General features: G+C 45.5%; 1 protein-coding gene across 5 annotated transcripts in view; it reads right to left on the bottom strand.

Annotated features, from left to right (window-relative positions):
* The window catches only part of PLEKHH2 (pleckstrin homology, MyTH4 and FERM domain containing H2), a 121,593-nt gene that overhangs the window by 77,116 nt on the left and 28,921 nt on the right, over nucleotides 1–15,556 (bottom strand). Inside the window, exon 2 of one of the 5 annotated variants that reach the window (XM_037895833.2) lies at nucleotides 6,123–6,249. The exons of the other annotated variants lie outside the window; for them this stretch is intronic. The gene's annotated coding sequence lies outside the window, so the exon portion shown is untranslated. The remainder of the gene's footprint in view (nucleotides 1–6,122; nucleotides 6,250–15,556) is intronic. 5 annotated transcript variants of the gene reach the window in all.

Genomic DNA, 15,556 nt, shown 5'->3' with positions numbered 1-15,556 from the left:
TTAATCAACAATTAAATTTAAAAAGAATAAGGAAAAATGGGAAAGGTTAAAGGAAACACATCAACCTGCTCTGTGGGAGGGAACATCACAAACAGCGTCTCTGGAATGTCAGGGCAGTTCACAGTCTGTTCCTTGTAAGTCCCAGGCCTTCTTCTCAGGCCCTGGCTGTGCTGCAGGGACGCTGTGGGTTGGACACTTGCTCTGGTGGTGGCCACACGCTCTCAGGCTCTAAGTGGTAGGACCCTTCTTCCCAGTGTCGCCCCTGCCCAGTCGGGGTTACAATCCAAGCCTGGCCTGCAGAGCCTCTTGGCTGAGGCGTCTCCCTGTGCTGGGCCTGCTGCCCAGGGTCCCCCTCGCTCTCCCCAGCTGCTCACTGCACCCAGCTCCAGACTGCTCCAGCCCCAGCTGCACCTCTCTGTCTCTGCTGCTCTACCTCCAGCTCCCTGGGCTGCTTCTTTGGCCCCTCTGCCTCTGGTTGCTACAGCTCTGCTCCCAGGACAAGTCTACTTTGCAGGCTGCTTCTGTGACTCTGCTCCCAGCACTGACCTGCTTCCTGGGCTGCTTCTCTGGCCTCTGTGGCTCTGGTTGCTGCAGCTCTGCTCCCAGGGCAAGTCTGCTCTCTCTGGGCTGTGCTTCTGGCTTTGGGGCTGCAGCTCTGCTCCCAGGACAGGGTCTGGTCCCTCTGGATCTGGCACAGCTCTGCTCCCCAACTTAGCTTGGGCCCCTGCTTTCTCCTTAGCTTGGCCCCACTCCGTCTGTCTCAGGCAAATCCCGCTCACACGGGGGACGGGACCTCCCTGGCCTCCTGACTCCCTGATTAGCCTGCCCGCCCTGTCATTCAGGCTGACCTGGAACATTGGCCTCTCCCCATTGTTCCTGGGGACTGTCAGTCTCAGGGTCCTGATTTCCCATAGACCCTTCCCCTTTTAGTACTGGGAGCTAGCCAACCAAAACATCCCCACTGACTGTTAGCAAGGGGGCAACAGTCCCCTTACAGATGGATGGCCTGAAGATGTAGCCCCACACACAGGGCCATCCTTACCCATACACAAAGTACACAGCTGCGTAGGGCACCAAATTTCCTGGTGCCCTACACAGCTGCATGCTGCTCCAGCCCCTGCTCCGCCTCTTCCCCATGTCCCTGGCCCTGCTCCGCCCACACCCTGCCTCTTCCCGCCCCTGCTCCACCCCCACTCCACCCCTTCCCCTGAGGACTGCAGCAGAGGTCGGGTGCCCTGCACTCACCAGACGGCAGTAAGTGGAGCAACCTGGCCCCAGCCCGCTCCGCGCTGCCAGCTCCCAGCTGCGCTGCCGGTAAGTGCTGGAAGGCACTTTCTCCCATTTCCCAAGGCTGGGAGCTGGGGGAGCGGTTTCCTCCCTGTCCCCCCAAGTCCTCCCACACCCTCCGGAGGAAGCCTGGGGCCACACACCCCCTGCGGGGGGGGGGCTGCGTAGGGCACCAAAATGGCTAGGGACAGTGCTGCCCACACACAAGAACATACAACGTTCTAATCTCAAGGTGACAAAGACATAAATAACTACAGCAATGTCTGCATTTGAAAGTAAAGATTGATGTGTTTCACAGAGGCAGATGGAAGAAAAAAGCATTCTTGGCTACAGCCTCCAGGAACAGCTCTGAGTCTAAGAAGAACTTTATATAAATAAATTGTTTAACAAACAGGCACTGGCCCTCAAGCAGGAGTGATGATTTAGGCCTGAGTCTTGCAAGCCTCTTTATGCAGGGTTATCCCTGGACCTATGCAAAGCCCCAGTGCCTTCAATGGGATCACTCCACACAGAACAACTTTTGGGATCAGAGCCACAGCCTTCATCAGCTCTTTATTAGTCTTCCTTAGAACGAAAGAGCATATGCAAACTGGTAGCCCAGACCATTCTTGGATTAACAACAGTTTGTAAAATCTCACATACTGTTTATTCAGATCTATCCCTTTATGATAAACCTGGGGGGAAAGGCCAAATGGTATTCACAGGATTCAGCATAAGTATATAGTTAAGCCTAATTTCCTGTCTAGCTTCTGACTGTAAATGCACCAGGGACCAACTTGAACCAAAGCCTCAGTTCAACAAACTCTTTCTGAGGAATTCATATCCATGTATCTCGACAGTTAGTCTGGTTCCTTGTTAGTTAAACTAATCTGAAACACTGTCCCCAAACTTGTTAAAGATCTGGAGATCTCCTAGGATTCTTTAATTTACTTTTATTTTGTATTTTTAAATATGCAAATGTATATATTATGAATGTGAACAGAAGATATCTAACTACTGTACATGTCCACAGACACACAGGAATCAATTGAAGCTTTAAATAATCTATTACCCACTTCTACATGAATGAGTAAAAATCCTCTCTTAATTTTCAGATAATGTATGGCTGCACACTGAATCAATCATCTGAACTATACACAAATGGTTTAATGGAAAAAACCTATGCAAATAAGAGAAAAAATTCAGAATTTTAACATATAGCAGACAATTGCTTAAACTTAGTGAAGAACTTACAACTCTACATCTGACACAAGTCACATCACTCTAGCTAAGCTCTTTTTGTTCAAACAATGCCACATGTGAATAAATATCGAATGCCTTGAGGAAACATAGCTGAAACGTAAACAGCAAAAACGATGTGTTGCCCTTGAGGTCTGGTCAGTGCAGCACTAACAATGTGTTTTTGGATGGTTTTCCTATTACAACGAAAACTTATGTGCTCAGAGGCATTTTTCAGAGTTCATCTGAAAGTCTCTTGATTGTATGCAGAAACACTTCAATGTTCATTCTTGTGCAAGTCAAAGAACGCTTCATCGCTTTAAATCTTTCTAGTTACATAAAATCAGACTTACGGTTTAGTTCTGAAAATATATATAACCAAAAAGCCATCTCATTATTAAATTAAAGTATTCCACAAATTCATTCTCGTTTCTGCAGTATATATCATCAGCGGGGGAAAAAAGAAAACATTTTGTATTCTGTGCTTTTTCTAAAAAGCAGTGGCCAGTGCCCATAATTTAATCCTCAGGCATATTTTATAAGCGCCATTAATCATCAGACATATTTTGAATTTAAAGTTATGAGACAGCAGCTAATATGACCGTTCTGTATTGTAGATCCGAGAGGAATTTACTGTCTTAAATAAAATACTTAAATGGATTTTGCAGAACACAAAAACAGAGATGGTTCTAAGGATAAATAAAACAAATGTATAGTGTAAGTCAAAAAATTAGGGTGGACATAATGGGCTAAATTCTGTTGTTACATCATCCCTATTTAAAGATGATCTTCAAGGAAGAAAGAGTGGAAAGAAGTGGAGCTGACTACCTAATATTTAGTGCAAATATCTGGCTTCACTCCACATACTGTTATACCAAGACATGGAAATATAACATCAGTAAACTATATGAAAATATAAATGATGTGCAGAGTAACTGGAAAATAAGTTATTTTTAATATTAAGGACATCTCCCCAGACTTCTGCTGTAATTTATTGCTGTTAGACTTTGCTCCATTCTGTCTTGCCTCTATAGCCATGATTAGATGAGGAAAACAGGTCAAGTTTTAAAACATGTTAATTAATATGTTTTAAGTAAAATAATTTAAATAAGACTTTGTGCCTATTCTGGATGGGGCAAATCATGTTTAACTATCTTATCTGGTTGTACTTGACCTTGATCACAACCAGTTAACATATTATTAAGCATTCACAGACCTTCTAGTCTGACCTTTGGTATAACACAGGTCATAGAATTTCCCCAATACTAATTCCTAGAGCATATAATTTAGAATAAACACCCCATTTTGATTTTAAAATTACTAGTGATGGAGAATCCACCACGACCCTTGGTAAGTTGTTCTCATGGTTAATTATTCTCACAGTTAAAAACTTAAACCTTTTATCCCATCTGAATTGGTCTAGCTTCAACTTCCAGTCATTGGATTATGTTATATCTGTTTTTGCTAGACTGAAGAGCCTATTATCAAATATTTGTTCCCCATGAAGTACTTACATACTGTAACCAATACACCTCTTAACCTCTCTTTGTTAAGCTAAATAGACTGAGCTCCTTGAGTCTATCACTGTAAGGCATGTTTTCTACTCCTTTGGTAATTCTCATGGCTCTTCTCTGAACCCTCTCCAATTTATCAATATCATTCTTGAATTGTGGACATCAGAACTCAACAGAGTATTCCAGCAGTGGTCACACCAGTGCCAAATAAAGAGGTATTGTATTTGATGTTGATGCATCCTAGGATCGCATTAGCTCTTTTGGCCACAGTGTCTCACTGGGAGCTAATGTTCAGGTCATTGTCCATCATGATCCCCAAATCTTTTTCAGATTTACTGCTTCCCAGGATAGAGTTCCCCATCCTGTAAGTATGGCCTACATTCTTTGCACCTAGATGTATACATTTACGTTTAGCTATATTAAAATGCATATTTGCTTGTGCCCAGTTTACCAAGCAATCCTGATCGCACTGTGTCAGTGACCTGTCCTCTTCATTATTTACCATTCCCCCAATTCCTGTGTCATCCGCAAACTTTATCATGGATTATTTTGTTTTTTCCCAACTCATCGACAACATTGTTACATAGTGTAGGGCCAAGAACTGATCCCCTGCAGATCCCCCTAATAATATACCCACTTGATGATGATTCCCTGCTTACAATTATATTGAGAGCTATCAGTTAGCCATCTTTTAATCCACTTAATGTGTGTCATGTTAATCATATATTGCTCTAGATTTGTAATCAAAATGTTGTGCAGCACGAATTAAACGCCTTACAAAAGTTATATTACATCAGCATTATTACCTTTATCATCCAAACTTGTAATCTCAAAAAAAATAAGTTAGTTTGACAAGATCCATTTTCCATAAACCCGTGTTGATTGGCATTAATTATATTATATTCCTTTAATTCTTTATTAATTGAGTTCTGCATCAGCCACTCAATTGACTTGCTTGGGATCATTGTCAGACTGACAGGCCTGTAATTCAGGCTGACCTGGAACATTGGCACAGCATTAGCTTTCTTCCAGTTTTCTGGGACTTTCCCCAGTGTTCCAAGATGTATTGAACATCACCATTAATGGTCCAACAAGGTCCTCAGCCAGCTCTTTTAAAACTCTTGGATGCAAGTTATCCAGACCAGCTGACTTAAAAATGCTAACTTTAGTAGCTGCTGTTGACCATACTCCTGAGATACTAGCAGAATGGAAAAAGTGTTATCATATGTGACTACATAATCTGTTTTTCCCCCCAAATACAGAACAAAAATATTTATTGAACACTTCTGCCTTTCCTGCATTATTGATAATTGTACCATTTCCATCTGGTAATGGACCAATATCATAGATAGAATTTTTTTGTTCCTAATATTCTTAGCCTACACGGAGTATCTTTCAGGGCTGACAGAAGGAATGTATGTAATTGGAGATGCAAGACAAGTTGGGTTCCTGTTGTGAAGTCCTGTAAAAAAACAAAAACAAAAAAACCCCCACCTTCTTCTGGTGACTTAGCTTAAGAGAACACTTAAATGATCCTCAGAAATATCAAACACATTATTTTATAAAGTGGACTACATACGTACCATCATATTTTCCAATATGATCTTTACTTCCCTATTTACCAATTTTTCTTCTACATATCACACATTTCCCATAAAGCCATGTAAAATCTCTACAAACTATAGCCAGCATTAAAATATTAACTAACCAATAAACTAAGCTATATAAACAAATCACAGATGGCATGGTTTTACATCACTCTGTCATCAATAAACATTTCAGAGTAAAATAAACACTAAGAAAATTTGTAAAGGGGAAGCTAGCACATACATTTATTTGCAGGCACTTTGCTCTTTACCAGATCATTTTTATATAATTGCAGAGATGGTACATTAATTAAAAAGGTTTATCTTGCCAATGGAATGTTGCATTTTATTGGTGTGGGAACCCTTTCTTGTCCCATAAAAACTATGGGACAATACTAATATTTATCTATATTCACAAAATGAAATATACTCCTGTAAAGAAACTGAGATCCCAAGTTAAACATTTTAGCACAAAAGCTTTCCCTTGGAATAAATCCAAAACTTTAAAAATAGTTACAATTCATGCTGTAGAGTTCCTTGCTGAATAATCTCCAATAGAAAAGCTTAATGCGTTATCCAGATCTTGAAGGATCCTCAGGATAGCCGGATAGACCAAAAAGTGGTGAACTTTCTTCTCCTTCTTCCTGTTGCATAACAAAGTTGAATTCTGCTTATCATATCCTAGGTGAAATTCTTGAAAATAAATTCTATGTTCTCGGTTGGCAATATGCCCATGCATAGAGACCCAGTTCCAGGAGACCTATAATTAATTAATCGAAGCTCATATTTAAAAAGAGAGAAAAAAGTAAGTTTCTAGTCATCATGGGTGCAAAGAAAAGCTTGAAAGCAGTGTAACTAATGCATTAGTTACACTGCTTTCAAGCTTGTATATACACAATAGCTCTGAGAAGTCTGAAGTGCCCCATGCCTCTTATTTTGGTGCTAACTTCAAGATCAACTGCTCTGGGTGGCCCTGCCAATACCAACTCACAGTGAACTCTGTTTTGGCAGGAGAAGAGGGTATAGCCTATTCTACCACAAACTTCCTGTGTGACCTTGCACAAGTCACTTAGTTTCTCTGTGCCTCGGTTCCCCATCTGTCAAATGGGGATAATAGTACTTCCCTCTGTCACAAGGGAGCTGAGATGATAAATACATTAAGGACTGTGAGCAAGTAACTATAATGAAGGCCTTATAAGTACCTAAGATAGCTACATAGGCCCAGCCCACTTTCCCAAGCATATACAATGCAGTTTCTGTGGTAACTACTAGAGGCCCTCCTGCTGCCACTCCTGTCTCTCCAGATCAAATTTGCTCAGTTTAAAGGTTAAAAAAAATGCTTTCTAAAGGCCAAACATGCAAATTCAGCTGACCTGAAAATAAAGCTCTTCTCCCCACACCCTTGTCATCACTGGTAACAAAAATTCTCCAGGCCATATTATGCCAGCTGTAACACTAATGCAACACTACTGTCTCCAGATTCTGTCCTCAATTACAGCTGTGCAATCCATAGAACATTCTCATGCATCCTTCTCCTGGAAATAAAGGTAGCTAGCAAACATATCCTGTTTCTGCAAGTATCTAAATTACTGGCTTCAGCTACAAAACCAAGACTGCTATCATGCCTCCATTTACTCCATGAGCATTTCCTGCTTTTACCACTCACCAGTGAGCTTCTCCCTTAATCACTTCTATATTTTCTCTCATGCTGTCCCTTATGAAATCCCTGATAAAATCCGAAGAGCCACTAATTTATCCTCCTTCAAATCCCTCCTTAGGACTCGTGCCATGAATGCCTGAAAAATTCAGCTGGCTGATTATGGCTAGAAAGGTATCAAGCTGTCCCTTTTCATTTCCCACTCCTGTTCTCCCTACCTCTAAACTCAATTAATAGAAAAACTTACTATGTATGTGTCATGCTGTCTGGAATGGTTCAAGACCGTGAGTACCTACCTCAGGGCAGACTGTCAAAAGTAGGGCAGACACCCCAAATGGATGGTATGTTCCATAATTAGATTTCACCAATCCAGTAACAAATGTGAACTCCTGAAGTGCTATAATAGTCTTACCATGGGTTCAAGACAGTCCCCTTGGGCTCACCAGTCTATCTTGCCACCCGGGGAAGCTGGACTTAGTGACTTACACCAAAAATCACAAAATATTCAGGTTGCTTCCAGTCCCAAGAGACCAGTCACTCACCTCAGATATCAATTTGTACCTTAGATCTCTCACCAGAGACAATGCCATGTTGACAAGACAATCCAATACTATAGCAAACTAATTAAGGATTTATTAACTAGGAAAAAGAAATGACAGTTATATACAGGTTAAAAGCATGCAACATACATGCACAAATGAGTTCAGTCTATGGTTCCAAAAGGTGAAAGAGATGTAGTTATCTGTCAGAACGGAATGTCTTCTCAGGGTTTAACCCAGGTTGACCTGGGGATCTCTGCTTTTTTGTTTTTTAGGCCAGCCCTTGTAAGAGTCCAAAGAGCAAAGAGATGAAAAATCTTCATGTCAACTATCTTTATTTCCCCTTCCAGCATTCAAACCGATGGGAAGAGGTCTTCTGCTCATCATTCTCCATGGGTAAATGGGGCAACCAACAAAGATTTTGTCCTAAAATAGCCCACTTAATTTTGATAATCCTCCTGGATGGGCAGAGGGACACACTCTTCCTATCTGAGTTCACAATTTCAGAGCAGGCATTTTTACAATTATAAGACAAACTTATATTTTACCTTGTAGCATGAAATACAGACATTACAAGTATTATTAATGCATGCAGCAGTTTACAAGCATTTTACAGAGTCTAAACACTAAACACATTCTTACAAATCTAACACCTGTCTTCAACAACAGCAACATACAGGTGATCTGGTCTGGTTTCCTGTGTGATGAATTTGTCTGTGTGATGCCTACAGACTTGGCAAGAGCTGGCACCTCGTTTACCAGTGTCACAGCATGCAACTAACAAAGCTGTGCCATTTCTTCATCACATTCATTTCCTACCCTACCCCATTACATCCTCTGCCCATTATCTGTTTGTCTCCTGATTGTAAATGTTCAGAGTAGGGATTATCTCTTTTCTGTGTTTGTATAGTGCACACAACAATGGGGGCTTAATCCCAAATGGGGCCTGTGGCAAATTGCCAGCACTACTATGATGGGTCTTGCACGTTCTCTTCTTCGGGCGGATGGGGGCGGGGGGGGAGTTCAGCGCACCGTTTCTTGCCCCTCAACTGGGGTATTAACTGCCCCACTAGTGTCCTAGAGGAGGGGAGTGGAGAGGGAGGGACCCGGGCCCGCCCTCTAAGCGGGGTCCCAGCCCAGGGGCCCTAGGGATAGCAGTAAACCACTAGAACTAGCGGTTCCTTCCCTTAGGCTACTTCCCTCTCCTGCCCGTCTGCTTGTGGGGCTTCCTGCCCTCCCTCTGCACAAACCAGGTGTCCCTTTACCTAGGGTCTTGGTCTTCTTAGCCCACCACAGTACTTCTCCAAACTCTCCTCTGATTCCCTCCAAACTGCTCTCTGCTCCAATACCAATCCACTCTGCTTCAACTCCTCCTCTTATCCGATTGAAGCAGGGGGGTTTTATCATGTGACTGGCTTCAGGTGCTCTAATTTATAGCAAACTTTCTTCCCTCTACAGGGAATAAGGCTCCCTTCCAACATTCTTCTGCTGCCCTCTGGCCATGCTGTATCACATATCCCGCCCCCCTGCTCAACACCACTTGGGACGAGAGGCAATGCTTTCGTGACAAGCCATCAGCATTGCTGTGTTGGCTTCTGGCCATATGCTATACCTGGAAATGGAAGGGCTGCAGGGATAGGAACCACCTAGTCACTCTTGCGTTCTTCTCCTTGTTTCTGTGCATCCACTGGAGTGGGGCGTGGTCTGTCACGAGGGTAAACCGCCGCCCCAATAGGTAGTAGCGGAGAGTCTCCATAGCCCATTTTACCGCCAGGCATTCCTTTTCAACGACAGCGTACTTTGTTCCCTGGGGAGGAGTTTCCGGCTGAGGTACAAGATTGGGTGTTCCTCCTCCCCTACCATCTGCGAAAGGATGGCTCCTAGCCCTACCTCCGGGGCATCTGTTTGTAGGATGAATTCCTTCTTGAAGTCTGGGGCTATGAGTACTGGATGGCAGCAAAGGGCTGTCCTTAAATCTGCAAATGCTCCTTCTGCCGCATCAGTCCACTTTACTAACTCGGAGCCCCGAGTCTTTATCAGATCCATCAGTGGCCCTGCTCTTGTGGCGAAATGAGGGATGAATCTCCGATCGTATCCTACTATCCCTAGAAATGCTCTGACCTGCTTTTTTCGGACTGGTCGAGGCCAACCTTGTATTGCCTCCACTTTATTCCATTGGGGTTTCACCAAACCTCTCCCTGCTACATACCCGAGGTATCTGGCCTCAGCTAGTCCTATCACGCACTTGAGAGGGTTGGCAGTGAGGCCAGCCTTCTGCAGGGCGTCTAGCACCGCTTCTAATTTTCCAAGGTGCGTTTCCCAGTCAGGGCTATAGATGACTGTCGTCTAAATAGGCAGCGGCATACTTGGCATGGGGTCGCAGCAATTTGTCCATAAGTCGTTGGAATGTTGCAGGGGCCCCATGGAGTTCGAAAGGGAGGACAGTGTATTGGAACAGGCCATCGGGTGTAGAGAAGGCAGTCTTTTCCTTGGCATTCTTGGCCAGGGGAATTTGCCAATATCCTTTGGTCAGGTCCAGAGTGGTTAGGTATCGGGCCTTGCCTAACTGATCAACTAGCGTGGTATCGGATAGGCATCGAATTGGGATACTTCATTCAACTTCCGGAAGTCGTTGCAAAACCTCAGGATGCCATCAGGCTTGGGGACTAGAACGATAGGGCTGGACCACTGGCTGTGGGATTCTTCAATAACCCCGAGTTCCAGCATCTTCTTCACTTCGGTCTTAATTTCTTCCCTTTTAGCTTCCGGTATCCGGTACGGTTTTATCGTCACCCTTACTCCGGGCCTGGTGATAATATGATGTTGGACCAGTGTCGTACGGCCCGGCTGTGTACAGAACACGTCCTGGTTCCGTTGGATCATATCAATGACCTCTGTTCATTGTTCTGGAGTTAACTCAGCAGATATCTTCACCTGCCCCTGTGGGTCGTCTGTCTGGGGTGGAGCTCCCCGAATGACCAGGCACGTCTCTCAGTCACACCAGAGCTTCAGTAAGTTGATGTGGTAGATTTGCTCTGGCCTTCGGCGGTCTGGTTGTCTGACCTTATAGTCCACCTCCCCAATGGCTTCCACTATCTCATATGGTCCATGCCAGCTGGCTAGGAGTTTGCTTTCTTCTGTCGGCACTAGCACCATCACCCATTCCCCCGGCTGAAATCTCCATATTTTCGCCCGACGGTTGTAATATGTACGCTGGGCCTCTTTTGCTTTTTCCAAATGTTCTCGTACGATAGGAGTTAATCGAGCTATTCGCTCTCTCATCTGTGTCACGTGCTCAATGACATTATCTCCTGGGTTGGGTTGTTCTTCCCAGTCTTCCTTGGCAATATCTAATATTCCGCATGGGTGGCATCCGTATAGTAGCTCAAAGGGAGAGAAACCAGTGGACACCTGGGGGACTTCCCATATAGCAAACATTAGATGTGGTAGAAGGGTATCCCAGTCTTTTCCATCCTGAGCTACCACCTTCTGGATCATACTTTTAAGGGTACTGCTAAACCGCTTGACCAGTCCATCTGCTTGTGGATGATAGACTGAGGTTCTTATGGCCTGGATGCGCAGTAGGGTACATAAGTCTTTCATTAATTTTGACATGAAAGGGGTTCCTTGGTCTGTCAGGATCTCCTTAGGGATGTCCACTCTGGCAAAAACCTAGAGTAGTTCTTTTGCTATTGCTTTGGATGTGGGGTTTCTTAAAGGAATGGCTTCTGGATACCGCGTGGCATAGTCAAGGATGATAGTATGTTTTGGTGGCCCCATGCCGATCTTTCCAGTGGGCCCACTATGTCCATGGCTATGCTCTCGAAAGGGACTTCAATAATAGGCAAAGGTACTATTGGGGCCCGCAAGTGAGGTCGGGGGCTATGCAACTGGCATTCAGGGCAGGAGGCACAATAGCGCTGGACCTCTGCACGTATTCCTGGCCAATAAAACCTCTTAGGACTCTATCCAGTGTCTTGTCTACTCCTAGATGTCCCCCAAATAGATGACTGTGAGCTAACTCTAGTACTGCCCTTGTGTGTTTCTGTGGGACTAAGAGTTGCTCTACTTCTTCCCCTCATATTTGCGCTATCCTGTACAACAGAACATGTCTGAGCACATAATATGGCCTTGGGCCTTTGGTCTTTCCTTCCACGGATACGCCATTTACTTCTACTACCTCCTCCCTTACATTTGCTTATAGCGGGTCATTGGCTTGGTCCTGCCTGAAATTCTCAAGTGCAGTACCAATCTGACCTAATTCCAGGGGGCCTGGTTCTACTCCGCCCCCTGGGTAGCCCCTACTTGGGCTAGGAACCGCTTCAGAGTCCTCACTGGCCTGAACTATCTCCTGGCCTCCTGAATGGGTTAACCTACCAACAAGGGAGGTTTTCTGGTTCTCTGCTAGAATTCTGGTCCCCAATCTTTTATCTTCCCTCCTTTCCCACCTAGACTTTCGGGGATTTCCGGGGGATGAGAATAACTCTGGGGCAAATTCGGCAAACACTGGGGTGAGGCTATCTGTAGGTGCCTCCGTCTCAATCCGGGGGTTGCTACCCTCCCCTGGCTCTACTGGGGGGAGTAAGCTCTCAAACCCGGGGAAGTCCCTACCAATTAAGACAGGGTAGGGGAGCCTGGGAACCACCCCTGCAGTCACCCTGGTAGTATTCTCCTGGATCTCAATCCGTACCGGGATTGTGGGGTAGAAATTTACGGTGCCATGAATGCACATTACCCCTGTGGTTTTGACCCGGGTTAGTTGGTCTTGCCCCACCCACTTCCCCGAGACCAGCATGACAGCACTCCAAGAATCTATTAATGTTATGGTCTCAGTACCATTCATTTTTACTGATCTTGTATACCCATGCGAGGTCATTGCGACCCCTACCAGGCCGATTAGGCCACATTGCTCCCCGTGATCCCCCAGATTACATTGCATAGGCTCTTCCCTGTTGGGACATTGGGCTGCTATATGCCCCAATTCCCCACACTCGTAACACCGCCTCCTTATTCCAGAGTGCCACCCTCTGCCTGGGGCTATTTGGCCAGCCCCCCCAGTCCTCTCTTCCCAAACCCCCAGGTCCCTTCTTAGCCTCAGGCCATTCCTCGGTGTCTTTCCTCCCAGTTATGGTTCTCCTGGAGTTCGACAGTCTGGGGCCTTGGGTTTGGGACTGGCTTCCTGGTTTGCTGTGTCTCACCCCCTGGGGTCTGGAACAGTTCGTGAGGTGCCAGCTGTCTTTCCATGAGGGAGACCAACTCATCATAAGTGGAGGGGTCATTCTGGCCAACTCAAGCCCAGAGGCCTGGTGGTAGCCCCCTCATATACCGGTCCAGAACCAGGGGCTCCATCATCTTCTCAGAGCTGAGGGCCTCAGGGCACAGCCATTTCCGGGTCAGGTGGATCAGGTCAAACAATTGCGATCGGGGTGTCTTGTCCTCTGTATACTGCCACTCATGGAACCTCTGGGCTCGCAACACCATCGTTTCTCCGGATCTGGCCATGATGTCTGCCTTCAGCTGCGGGTAATCTGCTGTAGTCTCCGTGGCCATATCATAGTAGACCTTCTGAGCCTCCCCACACAGGAACAGGGCGAGGATACGAGACCACTGATCTCGAGGCCAGGCCTCCCGCAGGGCTGCTCTTTCAAAAGCCAGGAGATATACCTCCACATCATCCTCCCGTGTCATTTTCTGTAGGCAGTGGCTGGCCCGTATGGTCCGGGTCCTGTCGCAGTTGCAGTTCAGCTCCATAAGGGCCTTCATCTAGTTTACCAGCTCTTGCAGCAGGGCTCGGTCCTGGGCAGCCTGGCTCATCAACAGACGATTAGTCTCCTGCTGCATCCGAGTCCCCTCCTGCTGGGCGGTTGCTTGGTCCCGGGTAGCTGCCTGCTGGGCTGTGGTGGCTTGTATTAGGGCCTTGACCACGTCGTCCATCTTAGAGACGGGAGGGTTTTGGCTAACCCTGGTTTAAGTCCCCAGCGTGTAGATCCCACTTCTCACACCACATGTGGCAAATTGCCGGCACTACTATGATGGGTCTCGCACTTTCTCTTCTTCGGTGGTGGTGGGGGGCGTTCAGGGCACCATTTCTTGCCCCTCAACTGGGGTATTAACTGCCTCACTACTGTCCTAGAGGAGGGGAGTGGAGAGGGAGGGACCTGGGCCCGTCCTCTACTCCGGGTCCCAGCCCAGGGGCCCTAGGGATAGCGGTAAACCACTAGAACTAGCAGTTCCTTCCCTTAGGCTATTTCCCTCTCCTGCCCGTCTGCTTGTGGGGCTTCCTGCCCTCCCTCTGCACAAACCAGGTGTCCCTTTACCTAGGGTCTTGGTCTTCTTAGCCCACCGCAGCATTTCTCCAAACGCTCCTCTACTTCCCTGCAAACTGCTCTCTGCTCCAACACCAATCCACTCTGCTTCAACTCCTCCAAACTGGTCTCTGCTCTAACACCAATCCACTCTGCTTCAACGCCTTCCCTTGTCTGATTGAAGCAGGGGTTTTTTATCATGTGACTGGCTTCAGGTGCTCTAAATGGCTTCAGGTGCTTTAATTAATCTATAGCAAACTTTCTTCCCTCTACAGGGAATAAGGCTCCCTTCTCACACTCTTCTGCTGCTCTCTGGCCATGCTGTATCACAGGCCTTTAGGGATTACCATAGCATAATGTATTAATATACCGCTATGACTAATAATTCTACAATCTTGATTTAATAACTATCCAAGCAACCCCCCATCCACAAAAACTCATCACATTGGTCCTCCAACTAAGCAAAACTGGCTTCTCCATTATGAACTGTAACTGCTTTTAACTTTACTCTTTAGCTAGTTCACCTGAACTATATGCAATGAGTCGTCTACTTAATCAGGACAGGGAGATGAATGAAGAAGACACAGGGATGGATTTAAACAGCAGGCTGCAACTTTATTCACTTTATACTGGCAAGAGACGCTATCCACCTCATCACCCCAGACTCTGCATGAAAGACAGGGAATACCCACAGGGGGACCTCCGTTTGCAAGATGTTATGATTACTCTTCTCCCATACACCAGCAAAATCTCAGGTCTCCTTTACTTCTGGTGCTGGCCATGTTAGCCTTTTATCCACACTTGACACAGGCCACAAGTTGCAATGAATTAAAATATTCTTAAAGTTACTAATAATGTGTCTTACTCCTCTGTTACCTATTATGCCTCTATGATGCTGTGAGGAAGGCAAAAAAACCCACAAGGCCCCTGCCAATTTGGCCCTGTCATAAATATAAAGGGAAGGGTAACCACCTTTCTGTATACAGTGCTATCAAATCCCTCCTGGCCAGAGGCAAAATCCTTTCACCTGTAAAAGGTTAAGAAGCTAAGGTAACCTCGCTGGCACCTGACCCAAAATGACCAATGAGGGGACAAGATACTTTCAAATCTGGGGAGGGGGGGGGGGGAAGGCTTTTGTCTGTTTGTGTGATACCTTTGCGGGAACAGATCAAGGATGCAAGCCCTCCAACTCCTGTAAAGTTATTAAGTAATCTAGCTAGAAAATGTGTTAGGTTTTCTTTGTTTTAGCTTGTAAATTTGCTGTGCTGGAGGAAATGTGTATTCCTGTTTTTGTGTCTTTTTGTAGCTTGAGGTTTTGCCTAGAGGGATTCTCTATGTTTTGAATCTAACTGCCTGTAAGATTATCTTCCATTCTGATCTGATCTTCCATTTGTTCTCTTATCTTTTTTTGTTCTTCTAATAAAGTTCTGATTTTTAAGAATCTGACTGG

Source organism: Chelonia mydas, chromosome 3 (genome assembly GCF_015237465.2).
Source record: "Chelonia mydas isolate rCheMyd1 chromosome 3, rCheMyd1.pri.v2, whole genome shotgun sequence".
NCBI classification, from domain to species: domain Eukaryota; kingdom Metazoa; phylum Chordata; order Testudines; family Cheloniidae; genus Chelonia; species Chelonia mydas.
The sequence above is the reverse complement of the archived record's forward strand: the minus strand, read 5'-3'. Positions and strand labels throughout refer to the sequence as shown.